The following is a 14,888-nucleotide window of genomic DNA, read 5'->3' as shown; positions in this document are numbered from 1 at the left end:
TCCCGGTTTTCCTAAAGAGATGCAGTTCTGTGTATCTCCTGGAAGATCTAAAGAGTTTTCAGTTATGACAAAAACAGTATCTCACTGAATAGTTGACTATATATATTGATCTTTAGTAAGTTTTACCAGTTAGCATATGGATCTTTCTCTACAAAGAAAGAACCCTTTATTGGGGCTAGGCTACATTCTGCTACAACTTTATGGTTTCTCTGTAGCATATTTGCTACTAATATTGCCAAAACAATGACCCGAAGCTTAGTTCATACTTTTTGCTAAGCCTTACACTGGTATTGAAGTATCTAGCTATTTGGAAGGCTGTCCTTGGATCTTTAAGGAGGGACTCTGAGCCTTTCTGCAGGAAAGGTACTCCGGGTTTTGATATACAAATGGAGTACTTTCTTGTTACTGTTCTTCTTTGAGATATATCACCTAAATATACATTCATAATCCACTCTCTTTTCCTCTTCTGCAGTGTTCAAAAAAGAATTTTTAGTAATTTGCAGTTAAGAGGAATTGGGAAAGAAGGAATGTTCCACCGCTTCCTCAGAATGACTTTCTGCCCCTTATAAGTATGCTTAAAATAGAAAAAAATCTCCAACTACTGTGATTACATATTAGTATAACCACAGTGAATGTGTAATAATTCCAAACAGTGCATTGCAGAGGACATTCTCAGATAAATAACCTTTTTGTTTTCTGGAGGCTAAGTAAGTGCTACTTATCATTTTAGATAGGAGGCAGAGTCTTATGATATAAGACCTTTATATACATGGATTTTAAAAAATGTACAGATAGAGATTGGTGAATTTTCGAAATCTGTTTCTGCCTTTTCCTTCTGAATGATATAAAAACTGAGATTCTGAATACTGTAAAAGTGGAGGTAGAACTACCACTAAGTGATTCAGCTGAGATAAAAAACAATTTCCACCACAGTAGGAAGGACTTTATGAGAGTTAATCAATCTGTCAAGTGAAAAAGATTCAGTACTTGGGCAACAAAACCCCAAGTTATCGCTGTCGCTTGCTGAGCTACCAAACATATTGGAGTATCTTTTATTAATAAAGAACCTTTGGACTTTTATTGAACTGTATGAGAGCTCACCTAGAAACAATATCAGCATCTCACTATGCCTTTTTGAGGTTACTCCACAATTTCATTATGTGAGGTGGTTAAAATCCCCAAAAACCTTCTGAGAAAAATCTGCCATTGAAAATCTCTCCCCTTTTGAATCTGTTGTACGCAAAAGGTTAGTGCACTATCTTTTGAGCTATATGCTATACAATCCTTTTTTCATTTTTTCAGCAAAATAGCCTTTCTTATACTAGCTAGATCCATCTGCCAGAAGAGAAGCATTGATGGCAAAGCTTTTTCCTATACACAATATACTGAGACATGATCATCTCCAATTGCCAGCTAAAGCTAGATCACACACTTAGCTATGTTTTTTTCCCCTAAATCAAATCTGAACAGAAGCATGGATAACTTTCAAACTGTTGACCTGCATTCCCTCTGTGACCTGAGAATAAAGAGAAGTTTAAGAATTATGTCCCAAAGCAACTAAATATTTCAGAAAAAGCAAGTTTAAAAGAACTTTACTAGAAATCTTGAATGAGGAATGCAGCAAGTAATACTAACAATAGTATCTAAATGATGCATAAAACAAATAATATATGCAGTACAATAACCATGAAAGTGGCAGAAAAAAGTTTTTATCTTTTTCTTTATATTCTAGTGTTCTAAGAAAAACAAATAGGTAGTAAACTTGCTAAGGACAAAGCTGATTTCAATTTTCAAGACTACGTTCAATTTACAATTTATACCCACAAATTGAAAGCTCAGCACTAATAGGAGGTCAGATCAGAGGAATGTGGTTCAACTTCAAGACCATCTTTTATCCTCTAAGCACAAATATAAGGTTGTAGTAATTCAAATGTGGCAAGCGTATCAAACTTATCTGCAGCACATCTGCAACAAAGCTGGATTTGACTCTTTTAACTTGTCTGAGATTTTGTATTTCTTTTGTATATCTTTGTATTTCTTTGTATTTCTTGCTACAGACATTTCCTTGGATATTGCCCCTTCCTTTGATCATATTTTCCTTAGCGTTACTACTTGGCCCAGCTTATGCTAACTTGTTTAGTTAGTATTTGCTCTGTGTAGCATTGTGAAAAATTTTAGATGGTTTCAGTCGATCTCTGTATGCAGAAAAGATGATAAATTATAGCTTGTGGGTCAATGTTTTAGCTAGTTTAACAGGGAGTCTTGCTCTGTAGATTTCTATTAGTCAGCATCGGCACTGTCATTAGGATTTCTCCTACGTGGATGTGAGTGAGCTCTGAACTGATTCCAAATGAAAAACCATGCCACTGTAGTACTGGGTTAGAAAATGCAGCTCTGCAGCACAGCATCATACTGAAATGACTAAAAAGCATTTATTTTGGCATTCAGCTACCTAAGAGAATGGAGAGAGCTTGCACATGTCTTGTGGAAGGAAAATGAGAACAGAATCACTGTAAGTTTTGAGTGCTGAAAAGCATCATCTGATTGCCTGCATTTTGGTAGTTTGGCACATTAATGATGCTGCCAATTTTAATGGGTTGTCAAAATAGGCCAGGTCAGTCATCCTTTATTTGCATCAAACAGATTACATCAGATACTCTGAATATGATGGCAGCAATGTTTAGTGAAATGTGCATTTGAGCTTCTTCTTAGTCTTCCTAAAGGTATAACAATGCTGCACCATGTATTGCAAATGAAATCCGAAAGAAATCTCTCTTGTCATTTTGATTTTGTTTTCAGCAAAATGTCTTTAATCTCATCAACTTCAGTTCCTTTGCCTTACCATCTGACTTCATTCCCAGCAGCTTCAGTTCAGTTTGGTTCTGTTTGAGTTGATGCAAAGCCATTTGGTGCTACGTCAGCCTTGAACTAATCCGCTGCATTTTATCTTCTTTGCTTGTCTGAACACATTCTTCTTCTTCTCTATTAGTTCAGGCAGCAGTAGGATCTCACCGATCAGGACCTTCCCTTGTGGACTCTGTTTTCTGTTATATCTCCAGCTCCGCACAGGAATGGTTTGTTCAACTTCTGTCTTGATGAGAAAACAGAGACTGTGTGTGTTAGAAAAATTCAGCTGAGAACCCTGGGGAAATAGTGTGGAAAAAAAGTAAAAAGAATCAGAAAAAGATCAGACGAGCAAGAGGATTGTCATATGACCAGAGGAGGCTGGAGAGAGCATCTGTTTACAGTTCGATAACACTGGATGAGAGGGTATCATATAATGTGCTTTGCAAGGGTATCATAGAAGGAAGGAAAGTGACTAGCAAGGTTGTCTTGGGTGACATGACTAAATATGTAAATTTTCAGCAAAAAATAATGATATAAGAATTCTGTGGATGATACAAAAATATATGTTGTGAGCTGTTTCAATACATGGTACAGAAAAGGAGATGAAGTGACTTGGAAATTATAATGTTACTCTTTCATTTTTTTTATGCAGGTGATAAAGCCAAATGAGTGCCAAGAACTACTTAATGTTCACGTCTAAAAAGCATTGAGGACTATCAAAAAGGCCTATGATTCCACTTTCTAAAAATAAAATGTCACATTTCAGATGAACAAACATCTAGCTAAGCTCTTTCTGACAAGTATTTGAAACAATTCTGAAAGTATCTGAAACAATTTTGTAATGAAAAAAGTGAGCAATAAACCAGCTAGCAGAAAGGGAAAGAGGGAAGGATGAAAGGGCAGTGTAAATAAAGAGCAAAAAGGATGGTGCGAGAGAGTTTATCACTCTGTAATTTACAAAGGACATTCTTTAGTGTTTCAGTGTTGTTAAATATTAATGTGGATACTACCCAACAAACAATTCTACAGATAAATGGTAAATCTACAGGGGTCTGATTTGTGTATTTTATCAACACCAATAAAGTTAAGTGTTCAGAATAATTGGCAAGCTGATTGGCACTTACTCATATGTTGCACTGGCGATTTGCCAGAATATATTATTGATGCAGATCATATTGAGATCTATAAAACATATGATCATGTTATCATACATGCTTTAGAAATGTTTTATCAGTTCCATTTTTTTAAGAAATGCTTGAATGCATCTGCTTATTAGAAAAAAGGAAGAGGCAGAAATGATGATAGAAATTATTTAAACTAAGTGTCAGTTTTGTTCTTCATAAAACTCATAAGTCAAACTCAAGCCTCAAACACCTTTGTGTCTAAATTTGTGGTATTCTAAACACACTCTTATGTGCTCAGCTTTAAACAAGAAAGACTCATCTTGCCCTCAATGTCTACAGACTAGTAGACAAACTTACAAATATTTCCTATGAGATTTAATATTTGCTATACTGGTTACATCCTCTCTGGAGCCTGTCTAGGCTTACTGTTGGGTTTTGGTGACATCTGAGCTTAGAGCTACAGAGACATCGTGGTATTTCCTGCTGCAGTACTGAACACAGTCTCATTGGCCTTGTCTTGGGACTCACAGCTCAGACTAGCCTATGGCCAAATGTTATGGAACTTTTCTTGGAAAAAAGGAGTTGGAAAGTATTAACTTGAGAAAGAATCTGATCCCAGGACTGAGGTGCTCTGTGATAGCTTGCTAGATTGGGTTGTCAGAGAACTTGGGCACAGGAGCGTCTTGTGTGTGGATGAACAAAGGTATTTGTTGCTCACTGGTGACAAGACAACTGAATTCTGAATAAGGTCAAGAACAGAACTCTAAATGCCTGGGAAATGTCATTGATAAAAATGGAGTTTTGAACATTGCTGTCTCACACTTGGGGAACTACATGCACCGAAGACATTTTGTGGAGTTGAGACCTACTGTTAAGAGCAGTGGTTTCTATTTTATATAGAAATGGCTGTTTTGATTTCAAAGGATGAACAGCATTAGTTTATGCATAGGTGTATTGTAAAGATTTATGAGATAGCTAACCCCTTTAAAGGAGATGTTTCTTGGATGTAATGAATACTAAATTTCCAAGCCTTTTGTGCACAAAATTCTTTATTTTCCTTCTTTATTTTATATCCTGCCTTCTTTATTTTTCCATAATTCTTTTGATTTTGTCACTATTACAATTTTGATGACTCAAATATTTAAACAACAACACTTTTTTAGAGCATCAGGCATCCCAAGGAATTTTCCACTACTTTATTTCCTTGTGATGACAACAATTCTCTGCCATTTGGACAGAGAACTGAAAACTTCATGCTCAGCAAAAATATATTTTGGAATTCTGTAGCTATGAGATGTGCTTTTATAATTGATGAGGTGGGTCCCATTTGTCTTTCAATACTGGGAATACATTGAACTTTGGATGTTTTGCATTCAGTATCTAGAAGGTAATCTAATCTCTGTTTGGAACTCAGAATGGAGAAGAGTGAGATTCTTAAGGGACCCCTAGATGAGAAAATTAAATTTCACAGAAGATCTGTTCTGATGTTGACTTCGATTTCTTTCAGCAACCTTTTGATCCCCAGCAGATTAGTGACTGACCAGAGATTTCTTTCTATTAAATGACAGAGACTGAAAAGCAACACTCTTGCTAGAAATCAGTGCAATCAGGAAAGTTAACAGTTACCTGTGCCTTTGTTAGCCTGTGATACTGCAAAGAAAAAAAGGGAAGAAAAGTCAGAAGTCAGAATTTCTTACATTTGTGTCATGCTATCAGCAATTTTTTTACATCTAATAAGCAAAAACCCCCACACTTTAGCAGGCAGTTTGAAAATACCTAATAAAGTGTTTTTTAAAATAAAGCTTTCCTATTTTCTAACAGTTTCATGCTGTAAGTCTAGAGCATCTTCTTCAAGAGAAATCCCTAAGTACTCTCTGTAAAGCAGTTTCATTTAGAACTCATTCTGTTTATTCGGATATGGCCTTGGGATGAAATCAGTTTAGTTCTGAACAGTACAAAGTGGCAATAAGTTACATTTAGGGAAAAAGGGAGGAGTGACTTATCGTCATGTAACTTCTAAGAGGATTTAAGTGGTTAAGTGGTTTAAGTGGTTAAATGTAGTTAATTACTAAACTGGAATTTCAACCATAGGACTGGAGCTAACCATTCTTTTGCTTACCAAAACAGAAAAAAATGACAAGTAAATAAAACTAGCATTGAGTCTTTAATGACAACTGGTCAGGATTTGAAATTTAAAATGTGTTCAATTGATTTAGTAGCTGCAGTTTAACATACCATTCCCTACCACTTGTTATGGTAAGTTTTTGTTTTCAATATAATGGTAACTACTTGCTTTTATGACTTTAACAGTCACAAATGCAGTTGATGTCAGCTGCCTGAGAGGACATCTCTTTCAACAGCCAGGATTGTTATATTTCTGTCCAAAATGGTATTTTTCTATGTAGTGTGGAGAAATCATAGAAATCATTTTATGGCCTAGAGAAGCGGGCTCAATAATAACAAAACCCCATTATCTCCAATAATCCCTGTCCCAATCCTGTTTTAGCAACCATCAATTACGTGGCAAACTTCTCCCTTCTGTTTTACAAGTGATTTTTTCTGACATGTTCTTAGGTTGTTTGCTTCTTTGTAAAAGATTTTCAAGTCCTTTCCCTGCTAGTTATAAACATTACTCTTCCGAGAATCTCACTGTCTTTTAGCCCATTCTCATGATTAATCCACAGCAATGTAGTCTTTGTTGATTTTAGGAATGATTTTGAGCATTTTGTTTACATGAACTCTGATGCTTCCCCATCTGAAATTGCAACGCTTGCTTCTGTCAGGAATATAATAGAGTGTTCGAGACTTGAACATGGTGCCTTTAAGATCTGGAAATGCAATTAAATTTTTCTTGGAATTGTCAGTGTGTGAGATAGGAGAAACTTCTAAGAAGGAGGTTAGGCAGTCAAAGACCACGTTATCTATTAACAGAAAAGAAGTGCTGGGTAGTTGAAAAGATGACAAAAAGAAGGTAGGAAGTTTCTTGATTGACAACAATTGCAAAATTTCTCTGAATCAATGCAAAATACTAAAATCATTCAAGGAAGACTCATTCTGTGAAAGTTATATTTTAAGGAAATTATTCCCTCATTGCTAGTACTAGGAAGTATAAGTATCTGAAGGGAGGGTGTCAAGAGAATGGGGCCAGGCTATTTTCAGTGGTGCCCAGCGATAGGACAAGAGGCAACGGGCACAGACTGAAATGCAGGAAGTGCCATCTGAACATGAGGAAAAAATTCTTTACTGTGAAGGTGACTAAGCACTGGAACACGTTGCCCAGAGAGGCTGTGGAGTCTCCATCCTTGGAGATATTCAAAAGCCGTCTGGACAGGGTCCTGGGCAACATCTTCCAGGTGACCCTGCTTGAGCAGGGGGGTTGGACTAGATGGTCTCTTTCATTGATTTCCAAGTGATGAAATAGAGAGGAAGAGAGAGGAGAAATCCAAGGAATGACAGTCTTAGTAGAGAGAGAGCATTTTTGTCTAAACACGGTTCATGCCTGGAGGTTAAGTGGCATTGTCCTTTTTTCTGGCTCTGACATAGATCTCTTGTGATCTCCTGTGATCATTTCCTGTGTACAGGAAAGTTTCACAAACTGTAAAATGGTTCGGACTCCATCTTATGGTAATACATAATCCATTCTCACAGCTTCAAATCAAATTAGCAGTCTTAACTCATGATTAGGGATGAATGTTACGATTTAACTGCTAATGGAAGTAGCAGTGGAGAAAACCATCCTGTTCTCTGAAGTTTTTCTATTGAAGGACTGCGTTATGAGCAATAGCTTTTGAGAATATTTTGAGAGGGGGGAGTGATTTCTCTTTGAATAATAACCAAACATGTGATTCAGGGTAAAAATAATGAAATAACTAACAACAGCAGACTAAGTTGTGAATGAAAATGTTGGAGAACTATGGGAATTAGGTGATACAAGTGGAGTAGTGGTGTATTACTTGATTATAGTGATACAATCAAGCAACGCTTTGGTGAACTTTAGAAGTTAAAACATATTGCTATTAGTTAAGTTAAATATGCTGAAGAATGTTTAATACATAGTTACCTCTAAATATACGCTACTTAACATTAACTGGTATATTGCTAGTAAACAAAACTGTTACAGCATCATTTTCCCTAGCCTTATGCCAAGTATGCTAACCTTGAACTTCTAATTGCCTGTTTCAGTAGTTTTCTCTGTTTTTTTTTTTCTAGCCTTCACAGCTGTGAAAAATTTATCATAATCAGAGGTAGTTCCCATTCTTTATGTCAGAAAAAATCAATATGATTGTATAACAGATCTCTTTAATCAAAATCCTTTTTATTCTTCTTTCTCTTTTATATTTTAAGTGATCTCCGAAAGTAGAAAAATATTTGCCATTCATGCAAATTGTTATGGTCTATAAAGTGCACAATTCTTGATTCTTGTTTAATTTTCGTACTAGGAATAGTCCACACTCAGAAAATGCAATGATTATTTTGTGGGAATTATTCATTTAATACAGTCAAATCCTTTAAAAATGTTTTTAGTTTCCTATGAAATTCATGTGCTGCAGAAATCATAAAGAAATGTGGCTGTGGTGGATCTCCAACTGCCATCTAGCACAGCTTCCTGCTCTAAGGAGGAATTCAGTGTATGTAGACTATAGCTGCCAGTGTTTGACTAATCTGCTTCTCAAAATTTCCAGTGATACAACCTTCACAGCTTGCCTGATTTACAGCTTCATAACCCTTATATTTACAAAACATTGAAAAATATCTACTCTATATTTGTGCATTGTGGCAGAACAGCTGAAGCTTACTGCTATAGTTCAAGAAGCCTGAGTTCCTGCCTTGTCCTATAGTCTGGATGCAAGCTCTCCTCCCCTGGCCTATGCGTGAAGGACTGCCTGACTACTTGCAGTGGAGAGTCAGAGACCATCAGGTGTGATGATAGCTGCATCACTCCTACGTGTTGTCAGCCAAGTGGTGGTGCCACAACTATGACAACAGCATAGACATTCAAGACTTGGAAAAAACGTAATTGATTGATTAACCCAAATATCTGCAAATCCAGTAAAGACCAAACCTACTGGAAAAAGAAAATGAGTAATCACCGTCCCCTTAATGATACTTGGTGTATCTTAGGACCGTCAACATCCTAAGATATTAACACCCCTATTTATATGATTAAAATGATAAATATTTTTCAGGGTTACAAGAAGTGTTTTGCTGACTTATGAGTCATCAGCCCTGTGGTTGACTATGGCCCCTTTAATTATTTTCTGTTGGAGACCGTCTAACTAGTTTGTACATTTGATTTCTCCTTCTGAAAGTATAGTTCTGCATACTTAAAAGAAATAAAAGTCATCTTGTCCATTTCAGACCTTGATTTCCATGTATCAAGATCATTTTAAATTCAACAATCAATCCATATGCATCTAAAAAGTAATGAGATAATTAAAACAACAAGCGTGGCTTTATCCATCACAAACAGTGTCAACCAACCTAAAATGTTTTTTTACAGGATAACCAGTCTGCTCAAAAAGTGAGAAGCAGCAGAGTAACAACATATTCCAGTAGCTCTCCAGCAGCCATCAAAGTTAAGCTGATCAAGACAGTCTCTGAGCCGCCTCTTTTGTCCTTGCGAAGTGTGGGCGCCCTGATCACCTGCTGGATCTTTGGCGTCCTCCAGGCTTTCTTATGCAGGCAATTTCTGGAAATAATCCATCACGATAGGGCAGAAAATCCCTCATGAGACTGGTAAGTACTGCAAAGACCACATATCAGACTCTATCTGATATGTCGACTCTTACTTTAAGAATTTTCTTCCATCTAGAAATAGTCTTATCCCATGGATAACACTAAATCTTTTGCAAGACTGAATGTACAGCTCTAGGAAAAGCTTCTAGGAGGTACATATACAGTTGCAATTACTGTCTTTTTAAGGATATATGTGTTTACAGAAGAAGGCAATGGAACATTAGGCAAGTTTATAATAAATTGAAGGATTTCAAAACATTATATGTCATATGACATAAGCAAAGGCAAGTGCCAGGCACTGCATTTAAATACAGCAGGCAGCACAAGAAGGAGATCCAGGTAAGTGTATCAGCAAGCTTGGTTATTTACTTAGCTATATATATATAACTTTTACTAAAACTAGACTAAAGAGAAAGGTCATTGTGAATATACTTTTAGCTGATGGATTCTCCTGAATTGCTGTTTTCAGAAAAAATATTCAGGTCTCAGTCACTTTTTTGTTACACAGAAATATAATTCCATGATAGACTTCCTTGGCTTTCCTTAAACTTCAGTGGCTCTCATAGAACTAAACTATAAGCTACAGTATTTGATTTTTTTTTTTTTTTTTGGTCAGTATAATTTCCCCTATGGTACAGTCATCCTGTTTTGCAGTCACAGTAACGAAATATAGATATATTTATGTCTTCCATCATAAGAGCTGATGACAGATAATAGCGTCTGTCTGACAAAGTAAATACAAACCTTTGATTTTACTTCCCTCCTATACTCATTTCTGTGCTATACAGACAGATTTTACAAGGCACTGTGTACATTCAGTTCTTCACCTTGCTTGTTTTCATCTACCAAAATTAGCTGTACTACAGTTTACAGAAACAGTTGGAGGAGGGTATTTTCAACAAAATTTTATATAGTAATAATGTCATTTCTTTTTCTTTGCATTGTAACACTGTTAACACAGTCATCTCTCTTTCCTTAATTGCAGCTGCATATTTTTTGTAGTTTCAGGGGTTTTTTTGCACTAAACACTGCAATTTTGTCTTCTTTTTAGTGTACTGGCAGACTGTTCCATTTAATACATATTCTCTGGACAGCTTCCCAGAGGAGTAGTATCTAAAATTATGGTTACAAACAACAATTTTGGTGTAAACTTCCTGGCTCTTCCTTATGACTAGTAGTAATGATGTTTCCCTATTCAATATTGAACCCAAATGATTTTACTTATTTCACACCCTTTTATGATTTGCATTTCTGAAGCCAGCACATTAGCTTTTTTTCCCCTTCTCAAAAACCTTCCGCAGCATTTAGTATCCAGTAATGTGGAAATTTCTAGATTTTTAGCATTTTTCTAGCTTTGGATGTTTGTTTTTTTTCTTCTTATTTTTCTTCAAGTACTTGGCTCATTTTCAGTCTTGAGTTAGGAGGCTGCTTGAAAGCTACTTCATGGTTAACAAACTGCCTAAGGTAGTAACACTGCTCTGAAAGTGCTTTCTTCCTCGGTGCCATATCACTGGGGAAGACAAAAGGAGTAACACGATAACCTAATACTTTGATTCTGTATTTGGTATTGTTCATTATAATTCTCCTCATTGCACATTATAGAAACAAATGTAAGGCATTAGATAAACCTTCTCTATGTTGTTCTTTAAATCTACTCATAAAATATGCAGTAGCATAAAGTAAACACTTTTTTCTCTTTCTTTCAGTTCAAACACTTTTTGTATTTATAATTTATTATTTATATTATAATTCCCCTCTGTTGATAGTGTTGTTTCCTTTCATTACCATCTACACTCTGACTTTTCATCTGCTCCTTTCATAGGTTCTCTACCTAGAGAATCAGTTTGTTTCATATACAGCAGTTCTGTTACTCTATTTGTTCTGTAGTCATAACTTAACACATTTTGCTTAATATAGGTCCTTCATTGTACCCAAGAACATTACCCCTTGACTACAGCCCTGAACAGCAGTTTGGACACCAAAGTTTCATTGTCAGTTATACCATTGATTTGCTGTCCGATCTCTAACGTGGGAAAAATTATATTTATCTTCCTTTTAAAGAAGTCTTAAATTCATGCACTTCTTATTAAAAATACCACTTCTTTAATAATAATTTTGTCTGTCACAAGGAATCCCAGATTCTGCGACATGCGTATTTCAGTGGGTTACTTATATATATATTTATATCCATACTTACACATACATATTCACGTTATGCATGTTCAAATGTATCCTGATACAAGTCATGATGTAAGCAATAGTGGGTTGAAGAAGAGATTGTGTATGAAGACGTAAAAGAATTCATCTAAGATTTATCAGAAAGAATCAAGCACAATTTCAAAATTTCTGACCCCATGCCATGACTTCTCTGAGAAAAAATAATGTATGGATAAGCCTGTGAAATTATAGCCTACTGCTTCAGTGCTGTTACTCTGAGAAAGTGTTTGCACAATTTTGATTTGGTCATTTGCTTTTGCTTTCCTTTTCTACAAGATTTGCATTACTAATTTGATTTTTATGAGGTTCACACACTCTTTAGAATCCCTTCCTCCCAATTTACGTAACGGAATTCTCTAAAACATCCACATTATACTAAACAAGAAGAAAAAAGACAGACATAGTTTTCTTCATAGCTTTTATTGTTTGCAAGTTATGCAATATTAAATAGATAAGAGTTTTATTAAAGTATTAATTTTGGATTTTTTAGCTTTTGTGCTCTAAAAACACTACTAATTCACATAATTTTTATAGTCTACCTACCAAAATAGACTTCAGTGGGTTTGAGTGTTTGTTTGAAAAACAGAGGACAAGATAAAATCCCAGACCTTATTTTTATGATATATTTCTTAATATTTTCATACCTGTTGCAAAAGTCTTTTAAGAAAGACTTTTTGAATTTTGGATTAGGGCTCAGAATTTTGAAGGAGATAACTGGAAATTGGTCTGAAATTACTGTATTTCTTTCAAAGGATGAGCAATTTTTTTGTGTGTCAGGATAATACCTTCTAATATTGCAGACTCACCTTTGGTGGTTTATAACTCTCTGTAAAAAACAATTCTGAAGAGTTTTAAGTTGGATTTACTGTTGTAGTAGCTCCCCACGAAGTGTAAAAATATGCCGATAGAAAACACACTATTAAAGTCAAAGGGTTAGTTACGGAATGCATAGTAATATTTTGAGGAGTGGATTTGTAAAAGACTGTTGAATGCATGTTTTCCATCTGGACAGCTGTTGTATCTCATTGATGCGTCTCTGGTGTGTCTTTGATCGTCTTTCCTATTTTACCTGAAACAGACTCATGTCTCAGGGAATCTGAGAGGTAACTGTTCTTGAAACCCTCCAGGCTGAAATTGCATAAACCCCAAGCACTTTAATACAGTTTGCTTGCAAATCTGCACTCAGCTAAGGTCTTTATGGGATTTTTGGCTCTCTGGGGTAGGTCTGTTTTCCCCTGCTCCAAAGAAAGAAGCGCAGGAGACCAAAACCCACTAGAATTGAAATCGAAAGGATTGTAGCAGAAGGTAGCAGTTCCTCTTTTACTTGTTACTACTGTATGTGCATGGGACATATATGGTATGTGTAAGAAGGGACCCAATCTGTTAAATGCTATGCAAATAAAAAATGGAAAGATCATTCTACCAGAGACATCCTACAAAATACTGCTGTACTTTTTTCTGGATCCTCAGGAAAACTCTTGAGAAAAAAATGTCACAGTACATCAAGGATGAGGACTGTGAATACTGGGTCAGAATGCTGGGTTACAGGGACCAACACAGAATAGGGTAGTCCTTGCAGGTCCTACCTTATAGGCTATACATTACCTACCTTAGTTTCTTGTACCTTCATTATGGGTTATCTCATCTTTCCCTCCCTTCCCTTTTCTTTGCTTGTGGATTTATTCTTACTGTTGACAACCTCTTTCCCTTTAAGACATGAAAGGAGATCATAACTGACTTGTATATTTTCCTCTGTAGTTAAAAATATTAGAGGTCTCTTCTGCTTCCGGTAGGCATCCTCACATCAAATACACACAGCACCCTACAGAACCAGGCAGAATGGGAGCTGCTAAAATAATGTTACTTAAACTAGGTTATAAGTGCTTTCTTTTAAAATAAAAGTACAATAATAATCACAAGAGGCTCACACTTTTAACCTCATGAATCACAGCAGACATTTCCACTGTTCTGGGAAAAAAGTAACTTTTGGAAGCTGTTCTAAACTATTAAGGATGACTCATGAAACACTGCATCTGGATAACAGCCTAGGTTGTTCAAGTTACTGCATAATCAGGCTGCTGTATATTGGACTGTCTGGATTTTTTTTTCCTTTTCCCTCCAAAACCCAAATATTTATTTTAGAAGATGGTGTAACATAGTGCACTAATTACACCAGGGGATAGCACATAATATATATCTGAATCTGATAAGCTGAGCCAAAGTGTTTTATGAAAGAGGATATTTTCCATAGGCAGGGCTCCTTTAAGGCGCTAGAAAATATACTCACAGTATTGACTTTTGGATATCCACAAATAACAGTGAGATAAGAAAGATGACCATTTATCCTTGTTCAGGATATGTTAGGATGAATCTTTTTTTTTTCTTTTTCATCACTTTTCCTTTATTCTCCTAGATCTTCATGAGCCCTGTCTCTCAAATAAGTTGTATTTCACAAATTGTTTATATAGACAGTCAAACCACTTTTTTTGTGCACATAAAAATTGATTTGACTCTCTAAAGAACTTTGACTATGGAGATGCCTAAGTCCTAATTTGAGTTAGTACTTAGTTACAGAAAGAATCTGAAAACCATTAAAATACCTATAATATACAAACAAAGGAAGTCTAAATTGGGAGCCATATGCCAAAAAAGGTATGAAATTAAAACTGAATTCATTCTTAAAGAGTCATATTTATTGGTGATGTCACACTGGCATTGGAGGAATGAGAGTTTAGAAGCAGCTGCTCAGAAGCATGTTGGAATCTGCCCACAGCCAGGGCTCACGGAAGGCTTGAGGGCGAAGGACAAGATTTTCATTGGAAAGATATGTAGACTCTTTGATTATGTTTGGAAAGAAGACCCATATGGCAAAAGAGTCTGATGATATTTGAAATCTGCATGGGAAACCACAATGAATGTAGGAACAGATGACTAGGAAGAGAGAGGCAAATATTGTAGAAGCTA

The sequence above is a fragment of the Dromaius novaehollandiae genome, chromosome 1 (assembly GCF_036370855.1).
Source record: "Dromaius novaehollandiae isolate bDroNov1 chromosome 1, bDroNov1.hap1, whole genome shotgun sequence".
Lineage (NCBI taxonomy): Eukaryota > Metazoa > Chordata > Aves > Casuariiformes > Dromaiidae > Dromaius > Dromaius novaehollandiae.
The sequence above is the reverse complement of the archived record's forward strand: the minus strand, read 5'-3'. Positions refer to the sequence as shown.